The sequence below is a fragment of the Myotis daubentonii genome, chromosome 2 (assembly GCF_963259705.1).
Source record: "Myotis daubentonii chromosome 2, mMyoDau2.1, whole genome shotgun sequence".
Classification (NCBI taxonomy): Eukaryota; Metazoa; Chordata; class Mammalia; order Chiroptera; family Vespertilionidae; genus Myotis; species Myotis daubentonii.
In genome coordinates this window covers 136,795,575-136,818,822 of record NC_081841.1, presented here as the reverse complement: position 1 = coordinate 136,818,822, position 23,248 = coordinate 136,795,575, and the positions used below count along the sequence as shown (strand labels likewise).

General features: G+C 43.1%; 2 pseudogenes; one reads left to right on the top strand and one right to left on the bottom strand.

Annotated features, from left to right (window-relative positions):
- Positions 1-2,202: 2,202 nt before the first annotated feature.
- LOC132226343 (small ribosomal subunit protein uS2-like) lies at positions 2,203-3,081 on the bottom strand (annotated as a pseudogene).
- Positions 3,082-15,983: 12,902 nt separating this feature from the next.
- On the top strand, positions 15,984-23,248 carry LOC132226695 (nucleoplasmin-3-like; annotated as a pseudogene).

Below are 23,248 nucleotides of genomic sequence, written 5' to 3'. Positions count from 1 at the left end.
CACACCAGAAAATGGCCTGCCTTTCTACTAGAATCCTGTGTGCGGGAGCTCTGCAATCATGTTTCTTGCTCTGTCATCATAGCTGCAAGCCGGGGTGGGCTGAGGACTCCTGACTGTGGCCCAAGGAAAGCTGTGGGTGGGCTAACCACCTTACTGGTCATCTATGAAGATGCTACTAACAAGACAAGTACAGATTTTCCTTAGGGACCACACAGCCAGTCCTAGAAACCTACGTGGGGAAAGGAGTATGTTTCCAATTTGCCTGCTCTGGGCCTTGCCTCTTAGGGACAGTGACGTCCACTGCTCACCCCCCAGGCCCTGCTGCCTTTACAGGGCCACCAGGAGATGCCCCCTGCTGTGGAGGAAGACATGGCGCCAGGCCTGGAGCACTGCCTCGCGTTAAACTGTGTTGATCCAGGTCTTTTCTGTTAAAAGCAACAGGAAAAAGGAAAGGTCGCTCACTCCAATATAGATACGTTAATAAGTGAGATTATTCAGGGGAGAGAAGGGTAAGGGCTCCAAGGGAAGTGCCGAGAAACATTTGAAGCTTTCAAAGACTGGAAAGCTCAGCTGTGGGCCCCAGAGAATGAGCCCTGGAGGCAGCTTTGGGGGAGGCAGGGGCAGGCCGGGGACACTGAGAGGGACTGGAGGTGACAAAGCAAGTCCAGCGCCTGTTCAGAAGACGTGAAGGTCACCATTGGCTGTGGTGTAAGAAATACTTCAGGAGGTGGAAAGACTGGAAAAATATGAGGGAAGTAAGCCAGGCTGTGGAGTTCACACTTCATATGAGAGGCATCTGCAGTTACTCAAGGAGTCTGAAGAGAGTGATCTGGTCCAAGCAGCACTTGAGGAAGATTAATCCCATAATGCTGTGGAGGACGAGCTGGGACCAGTTAAAATAATGAGGAGGAGGAGGGGGAAGATAGTGGTGATGAAGAAGATGATTCAGATAAGATTTATAATGGCATTCACTGTCTTAAGCACTTTGCATCTATTATCACACTACTATGAGAGAAGACTACTGTTTTCACCATTTTACAGATAATGACACTAGGAACAGAGAAGTTAAGTAAGTTGCCCAGGGTCACCCAGCTAATAAGCGAAAGACCCAGAGTACAACCGGATGCTCTAATCTATCCATCCAGGCTAAACACAAGGAGAGGCAGCAAAAGTGCGACAGTGACACTAGAAAGACAAGGGGGTGTGATGTCATGGAATCAGAGGCCACCTGACCTTTCGTGATGGCAGGGGGTGCGGAGGGTTTGGGAGAGGGCAAGTGGAGAGGATCACGCACCTTATTGCCATAAGGCTCTGGGGGACAGAGGCCATGCCACTGAAATAGGGGAGCCCAGGGCAGGAGCTGGTCTCTGGAACAAGATGGAGCATTGGTGTCAGCCAGCAGCATCTCTGCTCTGAGCCACTGCGGTCCTACAACAGCCTTCTCGCTGCTTTTCCTCGTTTCCCCTGAGCCTTATAATCCAGCCTTTACATGAAGATCTCTACATCATGTAAAGCAGATCGCACTAGTCCCTGCTGAAATCCACGTGCCTTTCTCTGACTGACAAACCTCACACGGAGCGGCTCCAGCCAGTCCCTCTGACAACACCTCAGAACCCTTGGCCCGGTCTGCCTTGCTTCCTTCTCTCTGGCTTTTCATTGGTTCCCCATACCCGTGCGGCCCTGCCTACCTGCGAGCCACTGAGTGCCGGCCGGCGGTCTCTCTCTGCTCCTGCTCCCGGCTCACAGGTCCTTGTTGAAATGCTCACTTGCAGGCAGGTCTGCCTGGGCTGTGTCCTCTGTGGTGACCCCTCCAGTCACCATTAATCACGTCTCCTAGTTTTATCCATCACCACGCATGTAATCATGTTTAAGTGTACATGTATGTAAGTATTAGCTTCTTATTTCTGCTGAAACAAATTACCACCCACTTGGTGACTTCAAACAATAGAAGTTTGTTCTCTCACAGCTATGCAGGCCAGGAGTCCAAAATCAGCATCACTGGGCCAAAGTCAAGGTGTCCGTCAGCAGGGCCACCTGGAGGCTCTAGAGAACCTGTTCCTGCCTCGTCCACCTTCTGGTGCTTATTGGCATTCCTTGGCTGCTTGTGGCTGCACCGCTTCTCTCTCTTTTTTTAACTTCTAGAGACTGTTTATTTTCCATCCATCTTATTTCCATTCTGGTAAGAGTTTGTGGAAGGACACCTTAGGACCACTCAGTGGTTGTCCCTACCCTCTCAGTGGCCTGAGCAGTGGGGCTGCAGTCCAGTCCTCAGTGGGAGCTGAGTGCTCCAGTCTTCAGCAGGGAGCTGCAAGATAGGCCCGGAAGGCACCTGCACACAGGCTGAGCAGCATGAACTCAGGAGCTGGGGCAGTCCATTCATCCTGAAACTCCTCTTGGCCACAGCGTTTTCAGCTTGTCTAGGGCCACCCAGCTGTGGCCTGCTCTTCTTTTTCAATCTCGTCAGGATCTCCATAGAAGCAGAGTTCAGGTATGACCTCCCATGGGCGTCCATGGAAGATGGTACCATTCAGAACTCCCCAGGGCAGCATTCACCACATCAGAGCCCCCTTGTTTTCCCAAGGGCTGGCGATGTCCCAGGGCACACAGGAAGAGTGTGTGTTACACAGAGCAGAGTGATGGTAGAGAGGTTGACATAGACCTGTGAGAGGTCCTCTCTGTGAGAGGCTGATGGTCAGCCCTGGGATCAGAAACCACCAGAAGTCTTGGCTCCCGGAAGGCTCCCCGGGGCTGCTTAGTGAAGGTTCTAGGAGTGAAGTGTCCGGAAATGGGCAGTGGCTCCAGTGGCAGCAGCAAACTTCAGCACAGCTCGCTGCCTGGTGCTCCTGGACGTATGGCACTGATCCCAGCGGGCTTTTCCATGGCGTGAGCTGCTAGCAGAAGCTCGTCCCAGGTTCGTTACAGATTTCTGATGTAGATGCCATCACTTTTCCTTTTGTAGACGCACTATTCCATTTGGAGTCGGGGTCGGTGCCACCTAGGTGGGCTCCTGCTGCAAGGAATTGGAGGATATGCTCCTCCTTCATTTGCTGGGCATCAAGGGCTCCGGACATTGTGAAAGTTTCCCTTTACGTCATGTGGAAACCGAGAACAAGGCCACGTGGGCCTCTCTCTGGGTATCGCGGCAAGGGCTGCTCCACTTCACCCTCAAGGCCAACATTTCTCTGCTCCATCTTCCCTCACCTTCTCCTCAACGAGACTGTGTCAAAATCTCCCTCTGCTTCCCTTTGAGAAGAATAATCTTCCATGTCAAGACCCTTAACTTAATCACATCTCCAGAGAGCCTCTCTCCGTGCAAGGCGACGGGGGGTCATTATCTGCCTTCTGACAGCTTCCATCTCCCTTCTCTCGCTCAGGGAAGGAAAGCTGCTGCCTCCTGGGAGCCTAGAACTTAGTGGAGCCTCCACTGGTATTTATGAAATGACTAAAAGATTCATATAGCCAAGTGTATCGTATTCTAAAAAGCGTTTTTCATTATGTGTCTTAATTTAATAATAATACTCTATGCTGTTCTAACTTCTGTAACAATAAAACAGCTCTGATATGACAATCATCTTACACAAATGAAAACATGATTTAATAAAATGGCATTTTATGAGCTTTAGGCAAAGTTAAGGTTTGAATTATCTTGTTTAAATTAAATGGCTCTTTTGTGTTCAGTTGTAAGCATCACGAAGTGTGTCTATCTTGCTAATACAGCAGCATGGTTATATTCTGAATTATACAATTTAATTACATGTAACTTGGAATTTAAACTGAAATCTTGTTGTGATACTAGCCTGACCTTTGTGTCCACTCATTGCTGTCTCTTCAAGTGATGTGACACTCGGAACATGTTTTAAAATCTTTTAATTTTAATGGCACAAGTAAACCATAAGAGATGGACAAATCTGATTCTAACCCCTGCTTTGCCTCGTATGGCCTGAGTAATCCTGGGCACGATATTTAAAAGTCATGGTCCTCCCCCTATAAAATGGAGAAGAATGAGCTGAGGTAAGATGTGCCTCTCAGCTGTCAGCCACTATCAGTTCCCTCTTTGTCCTTCCTTTCCCACAAACATGCCAGGAAAATTCAACCTACTTTAAATCTGATAAGTAACTCCTAAAACCCACATATCCTATACATGAACATATTGGCCTAAAATATACACATATTAGCGTGTGAAGTGCTTCCCCTGCCAGAGGCCTGTGCTTGCTTCCTTTGCCATTGCCCTGTGCTCCCAGAGCTGCCAGAGGGAGGAGGGCAGAGGACAGAAGGGCGATGCTGAGCCTGTTCAGGGAGGATGCTGGACGCTGGCCTTTGAGGCTCTGGTGGTTAAGCAGAAGCTCCACATCACAATTCAGGCTGTGCAGGCTGGCACATGGGAGGGGAGGCTGCCGCCGAACTGAGAGAGAGAGAGAGAGAGAGAGAGAGAGAGAGAGAGAGAGAGACTGAAGCATGGAGATGACCAGTTTTTTTCTAAGGAGAAAAACACTACATACAGGGTGAATTTTTGGAACATGAAAAAGGGCCAGTTTACCAATCCCAGGCTGGCACTGGTGCCAGAAATCACAGAGTATACGCTGAAGAAAATATATGTCACATCCCAACCATTTAAAAGAGTGTTTTCTCATTTCCTCCTCTACTTCCTTTTATTACAGCTCATTATTTATTTCACAGAGTTTGGGCTCAGAGGAGTTGTTAAAGATAATTTGGCTCAACTTCCTTCCAGAAATCTTTACAACATTCAAAACAGATGGCTAGTCATTGTGGTGTTGCTTTTGTTGTAACTTATTTTTTTTAATAACCAGTTTTTATCAAACATCACTAAGTTAAATAATTTATTTTTCAAGTTCCCATTGAAATGACTTTCTCTTTACTGTGTGTGTGTGTGTGTGTGATATGGGAGTAGACCATGGGACTTTTTACCTCTGGTGTCTCCACCTATTAGCAGGGGCAGAAAGGGCAAAAGGATTTTCTGACTTAGCAACATTCCTGGGAAGGCTCAGTGCCAGGGAGTGGGGAGGGAAGGGTAGGAATAATCAAAAAGAAATCTCAGCCGTAACCGGTTTGGCTCAGTGGACTGAAGGGTCCCAGGTTCGATTCTGGTCAAGGGCATGCACCTTGGTTGCGGGCACATCCCCAGTAGGGGGTGTGCAGGAGGCAGCTGATCGATGTTTCTCTCTCATCAATGTTTCTAACTCTCTATCCCTCTCCCTTCCTCTCTGTAAAAAAATCAATGAAATATATTTAAAAAAAACTGAAAATGGAACTCCCATTTGACCCTGTGATCCCACTTCTAGGAATATATCCCAAGAAACCAGAAACACCAATCAGAAAGGATATATGCACCCCTATGTTCATAGCAGCACAATTCACCATAGCTAAGATCTGGAAACAGCCTAAGTGCCCATCAGTAGATGAATGGATTAGAAAACTGTGGTACATCTACACGATGGAATACTATGCTGCTGTAAAAAGGAAGGAACTCTTACCATTTGCAACGTCATGGATGGAACTGGAGAGCATTATGCTAAGTGAAATAAGCCAGTCAATAAAGGGAAAATACCACATGATCTCACTCATTCATGGACAATAGAGACCATTCTAAACTTTTGAACAATAATAGATACAGAGGCAGAGCTGCCTCAAACAGATTGTCAAACTGCAGCGGGAAGGCCGGGGAGGGTTGGGGGGCAGGAGGTAGTGGGGTAAGAGATCAACTAAAGGACTTGTATGCATGCATATAAGCATAACCAATGGACATAAGACACTGGGTGATAGGGGAGGCTAGGGGACTGTCTAGGGCGGGGGGATAAAATGGATACATATGTAATACCCTTTGTAATACTTTAAGCAATAAAAAAAATAAAAATAAAAATAAAAATAAAAAAAATAATAAAATATAATTGACATACAAAAAAAAAAAAAAAAAAAGAAAGAAATCTCAGCTTGAAAAAGGTCCTTCTGACCTTCAGTGTTGTTTTAATTTCAAATAATGCCAATTGAGATTTTCTCCTTATACCAGTAACTCAGGTTCAGGGAGACATTTTAGAAACACAAAACAAAGAAAACAAAAGCAAAAAACATTTGAGGGTCCTGAGATTACAATGTTTCTTCAGTTTTTATATTCTGCTCTCCACATTATATCATGGACATTTCCCGTGTTGTTATACATTCTTCTGTGATGTGATTCCTAATTGTGCACCGTATTCTATAGTATCATCCATTGTACAGCTCGCTCTAGTTTCCCTCACCTCTTGTCTCCTCATGCTGGTCGGGGAGCTCCCTCTGGCAGAAGCACTTCTTAATCTGCCTTGACTTTCGTCCAGACACATAAACGCTTGTCCCAGTGCATTTGGACGGGGACGATACAATTACAGTGCGTTTCCTGGGAGTAATCACAGCGGTGCTGCGGAGTCCATCTTTGGGTTTTGTGTGGATGATGTGTTAACTACACTCTGTCAAATCACAAACTTCTATTCCCCAAGCCTTTCTCAGCACACACAATCATTTTGTATTTCATGCCACAAGTGAGAATCAGTCTAAATGGTCCCTTTAAATCAGCCTTGGCTGCTAACTTTGGCTCCGTTGACATGCTATAGTCAAGGCTCAGGCAAAGCAGGGCCAGCGGGCTCAGCCTGACTGGACCAGAAGGACCGTGCAGGACTACAGCGCCGCCCGCTGTGACAGCTGGCCCAGGCCAAGGGCGGAACCAGGGCTCTGGCTCCCAGGGCAGGCAGCCCTGCGCACACACCTCCTCTTTCACCCGCCTGGCTTCTGCTGTCCCTAATCCAACGGGGCGCTGGGCTGCCCTGTGGTTGCTGACAAGAAGTGGCAGCGGGGCCTGGAGGCACAAGGCAAACACTTGCAGGGGGTCCCAGGGGAACCTCCATGACCTGCTGCTTTGTGAGGGACGTAAAGGATCGAGGCTTCTAAAGATATAGAATCTTGAATCTGTTTAGAGCTGACTGGCTTATTCACCTGGATTATTCAGCCCTTTAAGGGCACACACACACACACACACACACACACACACACACACACACACACTTTACAAGAAATCCTAGCCAATGAGACTCACCAGCTGGTTTGACTGATGAGCTCCCAACTCTCCATGTCATTTGGTGCCAACTGAACAGCTGCCCATAGGCCTGCCTTGGCACAGCCCTTGACCTTCTGGATTCTAATCACTTTTGCCTTCTCTTCACCTAGATCCACACCCTGGATAGTGTCTCTTTCTTCATCTTACTTTCTCTCACATCCTGTGCCAGATACAACTACTGACTTCATTAGGGGGTCTTTGGGTATTAGACCTGAATGTCCACATAAAAGAATGCCCTCCTTCCCTTTTTGTAATGCTCTCTGTCCCTTGGGCCTTTATCATGTGGCTTTGGAGGCGCTGCACATAGACACAGGGAAGAGCAACAAAGAAGGACATGTGTCAGGGACTGTGGTAACCATGGATTTTTACTTACTTTCCCCCAGTAACAGACTTGGCCTCCTAGCTGCAGGGATGGGCACATGCGTCCGCGCTAGCTAGTCATAGGGCCCTCTTTCTCTGGCCCATCCATCCGCCCAGGTGTGGCCGTGGGACCCATACAGAGGAGTCTGAGTCACCCCATAGGGTTGATTTAGGTAGCCATGTTCTACGCCATGTGGACAAAAAGAGAAAATACAGCCGGTACATAAAGAAGAGCAAAGGCAGCAGAGATGAGAGACAGGAGGAAAGAGCAGCGTTGTGGAGGCTCTGAGCACTGGTTCTGGTCGTTGAGGCCTTGTACCCTCCAGTGCTACTTCAATTACATGAAAATCCTCAGCATCCCTCTTAAAAATGGGGGCCAAGCATACTCTTATCTTGCACAAGCTAGTTTGTGATGGCCTCTGAACACACATGGCCAAAATGGCCCTGACAAATGCACTTTCAGACACCAGCAGGTGCCAGTTTGATTTATGAATATAGATGAGACATCCCTCTAGGGCAGTGATGGCGAACCTATGACACGCGTGTCAGAGGTGACACGCGAACTCATTTTTTTGGTTGATTTTTCTTTGTTAAATGGCATTTAAATATATAAAATAAATATCAAAAATATAAGCCTTTGTTTTACTATGGTTGAAAATATCAAAAAATTTCTATATGTGACACGGCACCAGATTAAGTTAGGGTTTTTCAAAATGCTGACACGCCGAGCTCAAAAGGTTCACCATCACTGCTCTAGGGACTTCTGGAAATAACACACTCTGAGAAAGACCCATTTCCTGCAGGCAAGCAGGATGAGGTCTCCTGCCATAATAATTTGGATTATAAAAGGGAAGTAGGCCCTTGTTCTGTAATCGTCGGCTGGTGAAACCAGCGACATGCCGGTTATACCCTCAGAAATTCATGCACGTCTCCCACCCAGTCTGGCTCTGGGCTGGATCTCCCCCACCTGCCGCTGCCCCAGCCTGAAACCTAGCTGTGAAATCACTTGGCTCCAGCCAGACATACCCTCTACTTCCCCCAACACTCTACAGAGGGCGGTTTCTAAGGGAGAATTGTGGAGGTTTTAATGGGCAGATAAATGTAGAAGGAGGAGGGGCAGGACGAGGGGGAATAATTATGGGCAACATCAAGATTTAAGGTTGTGAGGGAAGTGTTTGGTGACACCATTAACTTATCAAGTAACAATTATTGAGGGGAGAGCAGATATGTGGAAGAGATCAATTCAGAGTTGAAGATATTACACAGATGCACAGGTAGGACTGAGACCCACTGTTCCCGCTAACCAGACCCACCTGTTTAGCAGGTGTTTGGAAACACAAATCTAGAACTTAGGGGACAGTTCCAGGCCAGCACTTAAAAGCTAGATGTCACAGGCACATAGATAGAATTGAAGCCATGAGGATTAAATAAAATCACTTAGGAAGATAGTGTATTGGTTTCCTAGAGCTATTGTAACAAATTATCACAAACGCGGGGGGGGGGGCATTAAACAGCAGAAATTTATTCCCTCGCCGTTCAGCAGGGTAAAAGTCTAAAATCAAGGTGTCATCAGGGTCACACTCCCTCTGACAGCTCTAGAGAAGCATTCTTCCTTCCCTCTTCTGACCTTCTCGTAGTTTCTGGCACTTGTTGGAGCTCCTTGGCTTGTAGCTGTGTCACTACAGTCTCTGGCTCTGCTGTCACATGGCCTTCTTTCCTCTGTCTCTGTCTGGCTTTGTGTGTCCACTCCTTTTCTCATAAGGACACCAGTCCTGTTGGATGTAGGGCACATCCTACTCCATTACAACCTCATCTTAACTAATTAAAGCTATCAATACCTTAGTTCTAAATAAAGTCACATTCTGAGGTTCTGAGTAGACATAAATTTGGGGACACACTAAGGATAGAGGTGAAGAGAGAGGAAAAAGAGAGCAAAGGACAGAATCATGGGAAGAGTAACCATATGGTTAGAAGGTAAGTGTCAACATGGAAATGAGAGATAGTGGAAGGAGAAATGAGAGGGAGGAAGAAAGCAAGCCAAGGGAGTGAAGAGTGTTCTGCAAACACAGGAGTTAACCCACATCCACAACTTCTAAGAAGTCAAATGTGTGGGATGCAAACAGGTCACTGTGTGTGTTCATCAGAGATTACTGGTCACCTGGGGAGAGTGGACAAACATCCAAGATTGAGTAAAAGTGAGGGGGAGGGTGGCTGCCTCGGATGCAGGACTTTCAGTGCTAAAACCTGCACAGAACCAAACCCACCCTCCCTCAGCACCAATAGTTATTTAGAACTGAGGGTGGAGAGAAGGCACGGGTGAAGCATAATGGGTCGGGAGTGAATGGGACTTAAGAAATGTACTTGCCTGGGGCATGATTGTGGCTCTTCTGACAATTGCACCACATTGGGAGTTTTCTTGGTTAGAATGTGGTCTTGGGTTTTTAGTCCAAAGTAAAGTCTTCAGTAAGGTCATCTCAGTCCCTCACTGTCAGACATCATGGAACAACCAAATTACTAGAGATGGAAGTGCCCCTCAAATGCAGTGTAAGCCACTGTGATATCTATCTATCATCTATCTATCTATCTATCTATCTATCTATCTATCTATCTATCTATCATCTATCTACCTATCATCTATTTTAAATATGTCTTTATAAATTTTAGAGAGAGAGAGAAAGGGAAAAAGAGAGAGGAAGGAACACTGATGACAGGAAACCATCCATCAGCTGCCTCCTGTATGTCCCCTACTGGGGATTGAGCCACAACCCTGGCAGATGCCATGACTGGGAATGGAACTGGCAACTACTCAGTGCATGGGACGATGCTCAACAAATTGAGCCACACAGGCCAGGGCTAGGGCATGCTTTTAAATGACCCCAATTTTGAAAGTTCAAAATTGAGTGTGAGAGCTATCTTGCTCTGCCTTCAGAGCACTTATCTTCAAAGCATCCAATGCTAGGTAAACACCTTGGTTTTTTCGTTAAAAAGAAATTGTCAGAATATCTGACTCCATCCAGACCTTTGGAGGTGTGATTTCATTATTCATTGTCGGCGCTCCTCTTCTGGCTTTTGATCTGTAGTTTACAGAATACAGTATGTGCATAAGAAGGCTCTCTTTTCCATAAAGTGATCTCTTTACCCTCTCAGCCCAGAATTACTTTCCATTTATTCCTCTGATAAAGCATCGATGCCATGAGCCAGCATATATTAAATCTATCATTATACAAACACAGCACTAGACTTTTATCCAGCCCTGACCAGCAACCAGATCACTGTCCTTGCTCCTCGAGTGTTTGCTGATGATGGACACTAAAGGGACTTAGGGAAATTTTCATGACCATCAAATCTGAAGAAGGGCTACAGCCAGTCTCCCAATTCTATTACTAGCTTGCCAAGCTGCTTAAATAAATAATCTCAGTCTTTTAAAATACACATTCAAATGCCACTTAAATAAAATACTTCGTTGGCATTCCACCTCTTTTCTGATGGAGACCAATATTGTTTGCATGGCTTCAAGGACACTGCCTACCTCTTCAGCACCCTAGGCTCTCTTCCCCTTCTGCTCTCAGTCCTGCTGCCTATTTTCTAATTCTTCAGATGTGATATTTTCCCTTATGATACTTCCTCTGAGTTCAGTGTTCTTCATCCTCCTTTCCATATGCTTATCTCCAACTCATCCTTCTCTTGTCACCACAATTTTCACGTTTTCAGGGAAGCTTTTTCTAGTCGATCTTATGTCTCACTCACTACTCATCCCAGATCCCTCGGCTAGGGCAGAGTCTTTTATTTGCTTTTACAGAACCTCTACCAAGTCAAAATAGGCTGGATTTATAAGTACCACATCATCAAAATCTCAGGGTGGCTGAGTGAGGATCCACTGAGCTAGAGACACTCATCCTTCAAGGGTCAATGCCAAGTCTGTGAACCTGCCCTCTCTTGGGAGCTCATGAGTGTATGTATGTATGTATGTATGTATGTATGTATGTATGCATCTATCATCTATCTATCTATTTATCATCTATCTATAGCTCTATAAAGTTTTGTAACTCAATTGTGTTAAATATAGACATGCAAGTCATTTATTATTCATATTTTTAGATAATAAGCTCTTCAAGAGCAGGAAGATATTGTGTCTGGTTCACCTCTGAGTCTCTTGCAATGCGTAATCTTGCACTTATAGATAGTAGATGCTCTATAATGTTTATTGAATTAATTGATTAACTAATGTATGAATACTTATTGATAGCATTTTCTTTACTTATATATTTCTGAGAAATGTTAGATTCTTCATATCCTCTTATTAAAAATAGTTTCAGAAAACTTCATTTCCAATAGCTGTTAATAATGTAATTAAAAATCAAAGATATTTATCTAAATATGTATGGGTGATTTAAAAAAATTGATTTCAGAGAGAGGAAGGGAGAGAGAGAGACAGACAAACATTGATCAACTGCCTCCAGCACACACACACCAGGGATCAAACCCACAACCTGTGCATGTGCCCTGACTTCAGTAATCAAACCACCACCCTTGGTGTACAGGATAACACTCCAACCAACTGGGCTACATCAGCAAGGGCTATCTATAATATTTTTGACCCCATAAAGAGTCAACACAGTAAGTGTCAAGTGTCTGTGCTGCCCAAAGACCATAGTGTGTTAATAGGATGCATATTTCTGTGGGATAATTTGGGATAAAAAAATCTCCAACAAGTTTGGATTCTCAAGTCTAATTTTAGCAGTTACAAGGCAATGCTTCCATTTTTACACTATGGTCCTCCCTCCCTCCCTCCCTCCCTCCCTCCCTCCCTCTCTCCCTCCCTCCCTCCTTTCCTTCCTTCCTTCAACAAAAATTTGTTGAAGACCTATTAGATATGGTCATGGAAACTCTGAATTAGATATTTTGGAAGGAGTGAGACAAAAGAAGTCGTGCTTATCTTTTCCCATTTGGAAAGAAAAAGTTCAATAAATAAGGCATTTGACAGAGAACAAGAAACCTGGGTTTAATTCCCTACCCCTTCTCTGTCACTAAGTAGCAAAGTGAACTTAGCAAGTCACTCCCACATATCTGGGCCTCTGTTATATATAAAAAGAGGGTATCAGATTGATATCAGAATATGAGGAATTAGAAAGTCATTGTTCCAGATCGCTTTCACCAGTCACTAGAGCTGCTTGGCAGGAAGACATGATACCATCTCTTTTGGGCACCTATTGATCCCTATCTCCTTACATGGGACAAATGTTGAAGGAATCCAGTGGCAATTAGGTTAAATAGGAGGTCCTCTCACAATACCAGGGACTGAGTCCTGCTGCTGTGCTTCGGCTTCCTCCTCTATCTACAAGGATGGAAAACATCTCAAAGCCCACCACACCCTGCTGAACCTAATGCATAGGATTGGATATTTTATTAGCATTTTCAACTGAACCAGTGATTTGGAATAGATGATATATTTCTTAACCAATAATTATAAACCTTTATGGAAATATAGCTCAAAATCTAATAATTTCTATTTACTTTCTAATATTTTATATGATCACTATGAAGATATATTTAATTTTTAAAATTTTGGTGGATAAACATAAGTAATGAAAATAACTGGAGGCACTCATGTATGAATGATTATTGAGATGCTTCTTTCAAAGGAGTCTGAGATTAGATCAGTTAGCACACATTCAGTCACAGGTAAATGAAGACCAACTAGCAATGCCTGAAATCCTAAGAACGTTTTTGTTTATCCAACAAGGTCTCTGGAGTGGGTAGTTCCAGATGTTGGGAACTGGATTTGTGTTTATGCCATTCTTTTGCTTTCTCATAGTTGCAAGGCAGCTACTACAGCTCCGGATATCAAATCCTCATACGATTGAAACCTCAGAAAGGAAGTGGAGGACAGAATAAACCTCTCTCTGTTTCTCTCTCCTTTTATTAGAAAGACACACATCTCAGAAGCTTCCCCAGAAGGCTTTCCCTCTGTCTCAGCAGCAAAAGAGGTTGACAAAGCAAATATTCATGGTTGTTTTCAGCCTCTACTGTGGAAGATGTACAAAGGGTGAGAAAGTTGGGCATGTCTGGGGATAACCTGCCAGAGTGTTTGCCAGACTACATCTCCTTGGCTACCCACTGCCTCTAGACATTGTTCCTCCCCAACAGACACAGTAGGTGGAATGTTCTCACCCCCTGTCTCAGGGAGAACAAATCCACAAGATCATCTGGTTACCATAGATGGCACGAAATCTCAGCTCTCTGGGTGATCTGTAATTTTCTCCATCAAGTCTCAATGTAGATTCTTATAGAACAGCAGCTTATAGTTAAACAACTGTCTTTATACAGTTGTCTTTATACCTGCTCCAAACACAACAATGCAGGAGGAAGATACCTTCAATAAAAACTTCCATTTAGAAAAAAGGGTGATGAAAAACACACAATAAGCACTGTTTTTTTAGCACATATCTAGTCCTGTTGATCTAGAATAGTGAGAATAAGAGAGAATTCAATTATTTGGTCAAGCCTATCTGGCAGCCTATGATACTGTTCTTTGGAAAATATTTCTTATTCATTTCCCTTATGGCCTATCTGGAATATTAGGGGGGTACAACAGAGTTCAAGTCGTAGCCTGTTGTTGGCCAGCCTTAGGGTGTACCTTGCAATGAATACAGTGCCCTCAAAATGTTAGTGGGTTTTCTAATATTTTTGCTCAAGTCAATTCTTGTAACCAATGTGTCAGGTTGGATCCTTTGGGAAGCAGAATACTGAGATAAAAGTGTAAGAGATTTTTTTAGGGGGTAATATCTGTAAAAGTTATAAGAATAAGGAAATTGTAGGACAAGGAAAGCCTTCAACTATGATGTAGATCTAACACCTGAGAAAGGAAACAGTGAAGCATGCAGCATTGTGCAGGAAAAGCCTCAGACTACGACACAGATCTGACAACGTCTTTGCTAACTCAGGGAGCTTCAGAGCAAAACAGCTTATTCATTAGAAGAGCCCCACATTGGGCAGAAATAGCCAGTCCGTCATACTCCTGTACATATCTTGGAATCCTTGTCCTCAGTCATTGACTAGAGGCTTCTCAGAAAGCTGGACAGGATTTCAAAGGTACTTAAAGCTTGGAGGCCATCAGCTAATCCCTCTCATTACAAGTTCTTTCTTGAAGGGAGATCAGACTGGGGCACCTCCATGGCTATAATGGCCAAGAACCTGGTCTACCAGTTTTAGTTGTCTCCTGTCTTTATTAATTTAACGGTGGCCACTCTGAGGCAATTTGAAAGAAGAGGATTGAGCAGGGAGGCACCATTTCGATCAGACCTCTGCCAGCAGGCTTGTCCTCTTTGCCTGGGAAAGAATACCAAGTGAGAAGAGTCTGGGAGATTGGGCTCTAATTTGGCCAGTCTTATCTCTTGCTACGTCTGCACTTCCCTGCTTCTGACTCCAGCGAGTCTCCAAATTATGAAACTCCCAGTCACCTTAGATTATAGCAGAGGGCATCTCAGAAGGGTTCTTTTTCTCCTCTCCCTACTGACAGATCTCTAACCTATCATTATCTTTTTCTTGTAGGACCATGTTGGAAGCTTCAAGCAGTAGCTAATATAACCCAACATTCTAAAGCTTTCCCATCATTTCCCTTAATAGTATAGCCTCAGTAAGTGTGTGAGTTGAATCTCAAGTCATGACAAGCAAGAGTCTGAAACAACTGTCTTGCCACCATCTAATAAGTATTACCAATGCCCCAGCTTATAGGAGATGTCCTCACTGCCCTCTGCCTGCTATCTTGACTCAGCCATTCTGTATTGCCAGATATATTATTTGTGCTGCTCTATTTATTGCAGCCAAATAAAAAAAGAATGTGTTTAGCTACAAGTAAGAGAGAACCTCAATAACAGTGCTTTGAACAATAAATATGTTTTTATTAACTTATGAAGTCTGGAGATGGTTCACAGGTAAGTTTAGCATTTCTATGACTTTAAGACACCAGGTTATCATCTCATCCAGTTTTTAGGTTTCTTCTTGTGGTCACAAGGTAGCTGCCACAGCTCCAGGCACTATATCCTCACCTAACCATGTCCAAAAGGCAGAAAGAAGGGTAACATAAAAGTGTTCTCCTGCATGCCTCCTTCCTTTGATCAGGGAGGAAAAATACTTTCCAGAGGCCTCTCAGCTCAGTTCTATTAGCACGAAAAGCTCGTGTTGCTAAGGAGGCTTGGGTCATGAGTCTGTAGTATTTTCACTCTTCAAAGTGGGAGGAAGGAAAAAGGGAAGGGAGATTTGAAGTGCATATAACCAGACAGCAGTGTTTGCCGTAGGATTATGACTGTCGATCTCAGTCCTTCAACCTCCAACTTGGAAATAGATAAATCAGCTGTTGTCCCTTCCTGGGGAGTAGAAAGTTATGAATAATTTGTGCCCCTAGAGCCCAGAGAGCTCTTAAAACAAGGCCCTCATTTCATTAAACCTACATTCATTTCCATTGCTTATGTAATGGCACCTGATTGATTCCTAGGATAGGAAGTATTGGAAGGATAGGAGAATGGGTGAAAATTACCTCAAATCTACTCTACTACTCTTCTCCCCAGAACTGAATAATCATGAGACCCCCAGGTACTTTACTCATTTCTGGGTAGCAAGTGAGTTGAGGCTATGGGTAGGGAGATTGATAAGTTCCAGAAACCTCTGTGCTAGGGTTTTCGATAAGGCCATTGCAAAGAGAATAGATTATTGATGGAGCAAACTTAGCCACCAGTGAGGAATTGGAAGTAGGGGGAGCAGTGTGCCTTCACATGCCCCTGAAACAACGTCTTGATAAAGTTGCTGGTCCACCTTCCTGCCTTCAACACTATTCTCATCTCACTATAATTTTATCTTTCCAATTTTCTTAATCTCAGGATTCTTAAAAGGTTTTAAGCAAATTTTATTTCATTTCCAGATGTTTCCTTTGGAAGAGGCCTGGCTGATTGTGAACCCATAGATGTCATCTAGAAAGTTTGAACATATAAGAGAATGAGCAAAGCAGGGATCTTTGAAGAATTAACTATAGCCATGTAAAAATTATTATCACCTCTGGCCTGAATCTTTTACATTGGCCCAGCCTTCCTATGCCAAGCACTGGGAATACAAACACAGACACCAGCTTGTACCTCTGCACCCCCTCTACACTTCTGTCTTACGTATCTCACCCACAACTCTGGTTTCCTCTTCCTTTCTTTGACCCTCATTGCTTTGCCAACCTGGTTCATAACTCTCTGATGCAATTTGTTTCTTTGTTCCCTGATGTTTGGGGACACATAAAAAGGCCCCCACTGACCACTCTAGGCATACTGCTCTCGTTGGCCTACTCAGGTTTCCTAGGTCCATCATTCCAAGCACAGGAAAGTAATTGTAACTGTGAATACTTCTTGGATCTTGGTGGTTACTCTAAACTTTAATTGGCTTCTGTGGACATTTTCTGGATCTGGCCTGTACCTTTCCTGGTCCATGGTCAGTTCCTATGTTTCCCCCTCATACACTGGCCAGTGCTGGTCTGGTTCCCAGAAATGGGAATGATACAGGCCTTTCACACCAATGCCATCCACTATGATCTCACCTCCATGGGATGCCAGGGCTTGTTTGTGAGCCCTGACTTGACATCTGGTTTCTAAGCACGCCAATAGATCACAATCCCATCAAAACTTGGCCCCGCCTCGAATCCATTAGCTTGAAAGCTGAGAATCAGAAGAATTTGTAGCCCAATGTCACATATTTTATTTTTTTACTTTTGAGATTCCAATGGCATGGCTTCAGAGCACATGAACAGAAATATGGGCCCTATTTTCCCAGGTCCCACATCTGAGTACCTTTGTACTCACTGCATGATCATGTGCAGGTGACTTAGCCTCTCTGTTTCTTTGTAAAGTGGTCATAAAAACATCTTTGTAAATTTGAGGTGATGATTCAATAAATATTGCAATTAAAGCATTAAGTATGGGGCCAGACACACAATGTGACCATGAGCTCTGCCCCAGGAGGAGGAAATCCCTGTGGAGTAAGTTTACAGTTCTTCTAGTTATTATTGGCTCTGAATTTCTGCTTCAGCTAAAAGAGGCCAGTTCCAGGGACTGTCTTATCATCTCACGCTGTCTGATTCTTTTCTACACAGCCGCCCCGTGCTCAGTGCCACCCCAAATACCTCTGCTCTATAAGGTTGGGTATGCAGAAGGCTTCCTGAAGTTTTTGGGCAATGAGTGGGATTTATTATGTAGCACCACAAAACTTAGATTTAAATATAAGACATCCAATCCTTAAAATTCTTTGAATTCCACATCCCTCAGCCTTTATACCTGTTCCCAACTCTCTTTTCTGATTGCTTCTTTCCTTACCTTTGTTTCTTTGTCTCCTTAGGGCTAAATTTTTGGGGCTTTATCTTCTCAACCAAAATTCCCCATAAGTTATTATTATTATTTTTTTAACAAAGATAGTTCTCTTATCCTAAGAGGAACTCAAGTTGCAGTGTTTTAAATAATAAAAAATCCCCTTTTCATATGTTGATGGTCACTAATTGTGACAAAGATTTAAATGGGCACCAGTAATAAATGGCAACTAACAATTATGTTTTACAGTCTACAAAGCACTTTTAAATTCCTTGTCTCATTTGAATAAATTTCTTTTTTTGTTTATGCCCTAAGGGTTTACAAATAAGGGCTTCATACCAGAGGAGGGACAGGTATAAACACACACATAGACACACATGCACATAGCTTCCTGCTTTGCATGGGCTCGGTGATGCTCACAAAGCGCTGCATGAGGGACAAAGGGTCAGCCCACAGACAAAGTCATTGGTGTGGTAGCTATTGATCCTGAGTCGTAGGCTGGAAAGCCCTGAATCCCTGGGCCACCGTGGGCCACCTTGAGGAGCTAGCACATTCTTGATCTTTTAGTGGATACACGTATTTGGTTTCTGAAAACTCAGAGCATAGATAGGTTCATCTTTCTCTTGGATTATTGGGTCATTTCTCAGCATGTCTGAAGCCTGAACAAGAGTGAGGCCCTGATGGATTACACTCAGCATTCACAGTTCAAGAAGGAGAAATCTGAAATTTGAACAAAGATTTAAGTACTTATAAGCACAGAGCTTTCATCCTGAAGGACTAATTCACAGTATGCATTTTATATGTTTTTATAGGGTCATGTTGCCATTCCTGGACCCTATTTCTTAGCAAATGGGATGGGGGTTGGAATGACACTTATAAGTGAATGTATTCAGTGGAAAAGCTTGCCTTGACGCACATTGCATTGGGAGAGGCCATAAATATTTTCTGCACATGTGTTTTTATATCCCCATGATGCTTTATTTTGGAAAGCAACATTAATAATTGCATCATTAAGCAATAGAGAGGCTAATGTGTCAGCTGGCTGAATGGGGAAGACAAACCAGTGGTCATCTTGTCAAGTCATAAAATGGACTGTGCTCTGCCACCAGCTGCCTGCTTGCTTCAAGGTTCCACAGTTCCAGGACTTGAATTTATTAACCTTATGATCGTGACCTCAGGCAACTTACCAGCTTCCTTCTGCTCTCCAGGGTCCCAGCCAAGACTGAGATGGGAAGTTGCTGGACCCCACATTGGGGGTCATCATTTCCCAGGCCTTTTCAAAGTGTCCCTGAATAGCTGCAGAAATGGAGCACAGGTATGTCCCTAAGGCTCTTTGCTACCTTTGGACACACAGCATTGTACTGGCTTATCACTTTTCAATCTCCATCATTAGATCAAAAGCTCCATGCAGACAGAGACAGTGTCCTATGTATCTCCATGTATCCAGCTTCTAACACAATGCCTAGCATACAGTAATTAAGTAATAGGTTTGTTAATCAAGTGTATGAATTGCTGTATCCCAATTGGACAAAGGAATTTAGTGTGTGTGTGTGTTTATTTGTTTGTTTGTTTGTTTTCTGAGCTGAGTGGTTCCTCTATGACAATGCTCAACTCCCCTAATTCCATTTGGATTATTTTATATCTCTTGTGCTCTATGTAGGTAATGAATATTGAGAACATTTACACTTTATTTATTCACTCCCCCCCCCCCAAATATGGCAATATATATGGCAACAAATAATCAACAGCTATGGCAATAAATATTCTGATCATAAAATCAAATCAAAGGTTAAAGGGAGATAAAGTGGCTAGCAACGTAGGAGAAGGGATGCCTAAGTTGGTAAGTTGGTCCTGAAGCCAGGCAACATGGTGATGTATGAGCACTTCAGCTGAGAGCGGGTCTCAGTCACTTCCTAGGGGCAGTTTGAAGTGTGGATGGCTGTGTTTTTCATGACTAGAGAGAATTAGTGGCCCTTGATGGATGAGACTGCAAGATGCCATCCACCCAGTAACACCGAGTCAACCCTTATGATGAAGAATTATCTGCACAAATGACATTAATGTCCCAAATGGAAGTCATCTTTTATATTGTAAGTTAGTTTAACTTCAGGATATGATGTTTCTTTTCTCCCTCTATGTCTTGAGTTAATGAGGTTTGAGGGCTTATTTGTTATACAACGTCATAGCCTAGTATATGCTGTTGATTCAGGTTATTTTCCTGAGCAGAATGCCAAGGTGATTGCTTTCCTGGGTCCTTGTCCAGATGGATTCAAAGAATGCAGCCATGGACAAAAGGTAGTAGGAGAAAAGGGTGGAAACTTATTAGAAGCAAATACAAACTCCCACGTAAGGAGAGGGTCCCAAGGGGGTACCCCAATAAGCCCCTTAGTCTAAGGTTTATAAAAGCTGCTGTTCTTTGTCTCTTCATGCTCCCTTCTAATTGGACCCCTTCCCCACTTTACGATCCTATGCTCTCCTAATGGGTCACTCTTTTTGCCGAATATCAGCTTCAAAGCCCAAACCTACGTGGTGCTCCCTCCCTCTCTCCCCCTTTATCTCCTATGAAAATCTGTTTTCCTCTTTCTGCCATTTATCGGCATTTCTCTATCCTTTTTGAAAGTTTGTTTCCTTTTCCCACATACGCTGTAGGTTTTCCTTATCTTCTGTGAATGTATGTCTTCCTTTCCCCTTATCCCGTGGCACCTTTTATTTTCTCTGCGAATGTATGCCTTCAGGCAGCTGCAAGCCCTCACTTATGCATTCCTCCCCCACGGACCCTCTTTATTCCTAAAACTCCCTAAACCTGCCTATTTTATCCCTAAATTTCTTTTCACTATAATGAAAGATCAAAAAGGATGAAAGAGTGCTAATCAATGAACTGTTGCTGATTACCAGGAGAAAGTGATAAATTGGTGTATGAAAAGGCTCTGCTATCTGCCTATTAACGATCCGATAAGGACACTGCTATATGCTGATCAAACTGGAAACTGATAGGAGACAGGAGTGTATACCGTGTGTACCTGATGATAATATAACAATCTAAAAATAACTAAAAAAATTAAAGTAACAGGCCAAAATAAATATATATTTCTATAGGGCTGAAAGGAAACTCCTACACTTATGTTCAAAAAGCCAATTTTATAAGTATAGAATGGATGATATGTGAAAAATGACTTTAAGGTTTAACATGACAGTAAGGTCAATATAAGGTAAAATGATGAGCATATACATAATAATCTTCAGCTACATTAACAGAACTATGGAGTCTGAAACTAGATATAGTCCCATGCTACTGGTATTTAACACTGATCAGACCAGTACTGTACTTTCTAATTGTCTCAGATTAAATTTTAGAAATATCCCTGTAGAAAATAGTCACCAATATGTAGGGGGTTGAATTAATGGTATGGGGAATGATTGAAGGGACTGGACATGTTTTCTCTGGTTAAGTCTTATAGGGACTTTGAAAAAAAATGTTTTTGAGATATAATTCACATACCACAAAACTCACTCTTTTAAATTGTGCACTTCAGTGTTACTAATTGACTTTTAGTATATTTACAATGTTTTAAAAATATCACCACTAATTTCAGAATATTTGTGTCACCTCAAAAGAAATCCCATACCCATTAATAATCACTCTCTAATATTCCCTTTCCCTTAGTGACAGGAAATTACTGATCTACTTTATGCCTCTGTATTCATCTATTCTGGACATTTTATAAATAGAATTATATAATATGTGGCATTATGTCTCTAACTTTTAACATTTATCAAACTATTTTCAAACTTTTTCTATTTTGGTCCTGCCAGGTAGCTCAGTTGGTTAGAGTGTCATTCTGATACACCAAGGTAGCAGGTTCATTTCCCTGGTCAGGGCACATACAAGAATCAACCAAAGAATGCATAGCTGAGTGGAACAACAAATCCATGTTCCTGTCTCTCTAAGATCAATAAAACACAATTCATCTATTTTGTAGGATGTATCAATATTTCATTTCTTTTTATGACTAAATAATATTCCATTGTATGGATATACCACTTTTGTTTACCCATTTATCAGTTGATGTACATTTGAGTCCACCTTTTAGCTAGTAGGAATAATACTTCTATGAACACTGATTCATAATTTTTTATGTGACATATGCTTTTAGTCCTTTTAGGTATATACTTAGTAATGGAAATACTGAGTCATCTTGCAACTCTGTTTAATGTTTTGAGGAACTTCCAAACTTTTTCCCAAAGCAGCGGCACTGTTTTACTCTCTTACCAGCAATGATGAGCATTACAACTTCTCTACGTTCTGACCAACCCTTGTTATTTGTCCATGTTTTCTTATTATAGCCATTCTAGGGATGTGAAGTAGTATTTCACTGACTTGTGTTTTCCTATTGAGCACCTTTTCATGTGCTTATTGGCCATTTGTATATTTTCTTTGTAGAAATTTTTATTCAGATCCTTTCTCATTTTTAAATTGGCCTATCTTTTTATTGTTGATGTGTAATGATTCTTTTTATATTTTGGATACTAGACTGATCAGACACATGAGTTGCACATATTCTATCCCATTTTGTCTCTGCAGTTTCGTGATAGTGTCCTTTGATGCACATAAGTTTTTAATTTTGATGAAACTCAATGTATTTTTTCTTTGGTTGCTTGTTCTTTAGGTGTCATATCTAGAAAACTATTTCCTAATTCATGAAAATGTACCCAATTTTTCTACTCTTATATTTAGATCATTAATTTATTTTGAGTAAATTATGTTTAAGTAAATTTATTGTAAATAAATACATGGTGTGACATAGAGGTACAACTCCATCCTTTTGCATATGTATAGCTAGTTGTCCCAGCATCATTTCTTGAAGACACTTTTTTGTCATATTGAATGGTCTTGGCACCCTTGTCAAAATCCATTGGCTACCTTGCAGCGTGGATCCCGCTGTGCCTCCACTTTAGCGTTTTTGAGTCAGGAATTCCCAGCCAGGCGGGGGTATCCTGGGGCTGCAGGCCCCAGCTCCGGTCACTATGGACAGTTTTTCTCTTCCCCTGTGAACTCTTCAGCCACACCCGCCCTTTCACCTTTAAGGTAGAGGAAGGGGATGATGAGGATCATGTGCTGGCTTTGACCACGCTCTGCCTCACCGAGGGCACCAAAGATGAGTGTAATGTGGTAGGGGACCCGGGACCATGATCACCAGGAGACTGCAGTTCCTGTGCCAAACCTCAAGTTGTCCCGCTCAACCTCCTGTAACCTTCTGCCTGAAGTCAGGTTCTGGACCTGTGCGGATCACTCGGCGGCACCAGATTGTTACTGTAAGCAAAAGAGCGAAGAGAGGGGAGTGAGGAGGAGCAGGAAGCTGAATTGTGGCCCATCCTGCCTACCAAGAAGCAGAGGGGCAAGCCTTAGCCCTCCTTGGTCAGCTAGCTGCCTGCCATACCTGCCATGCGC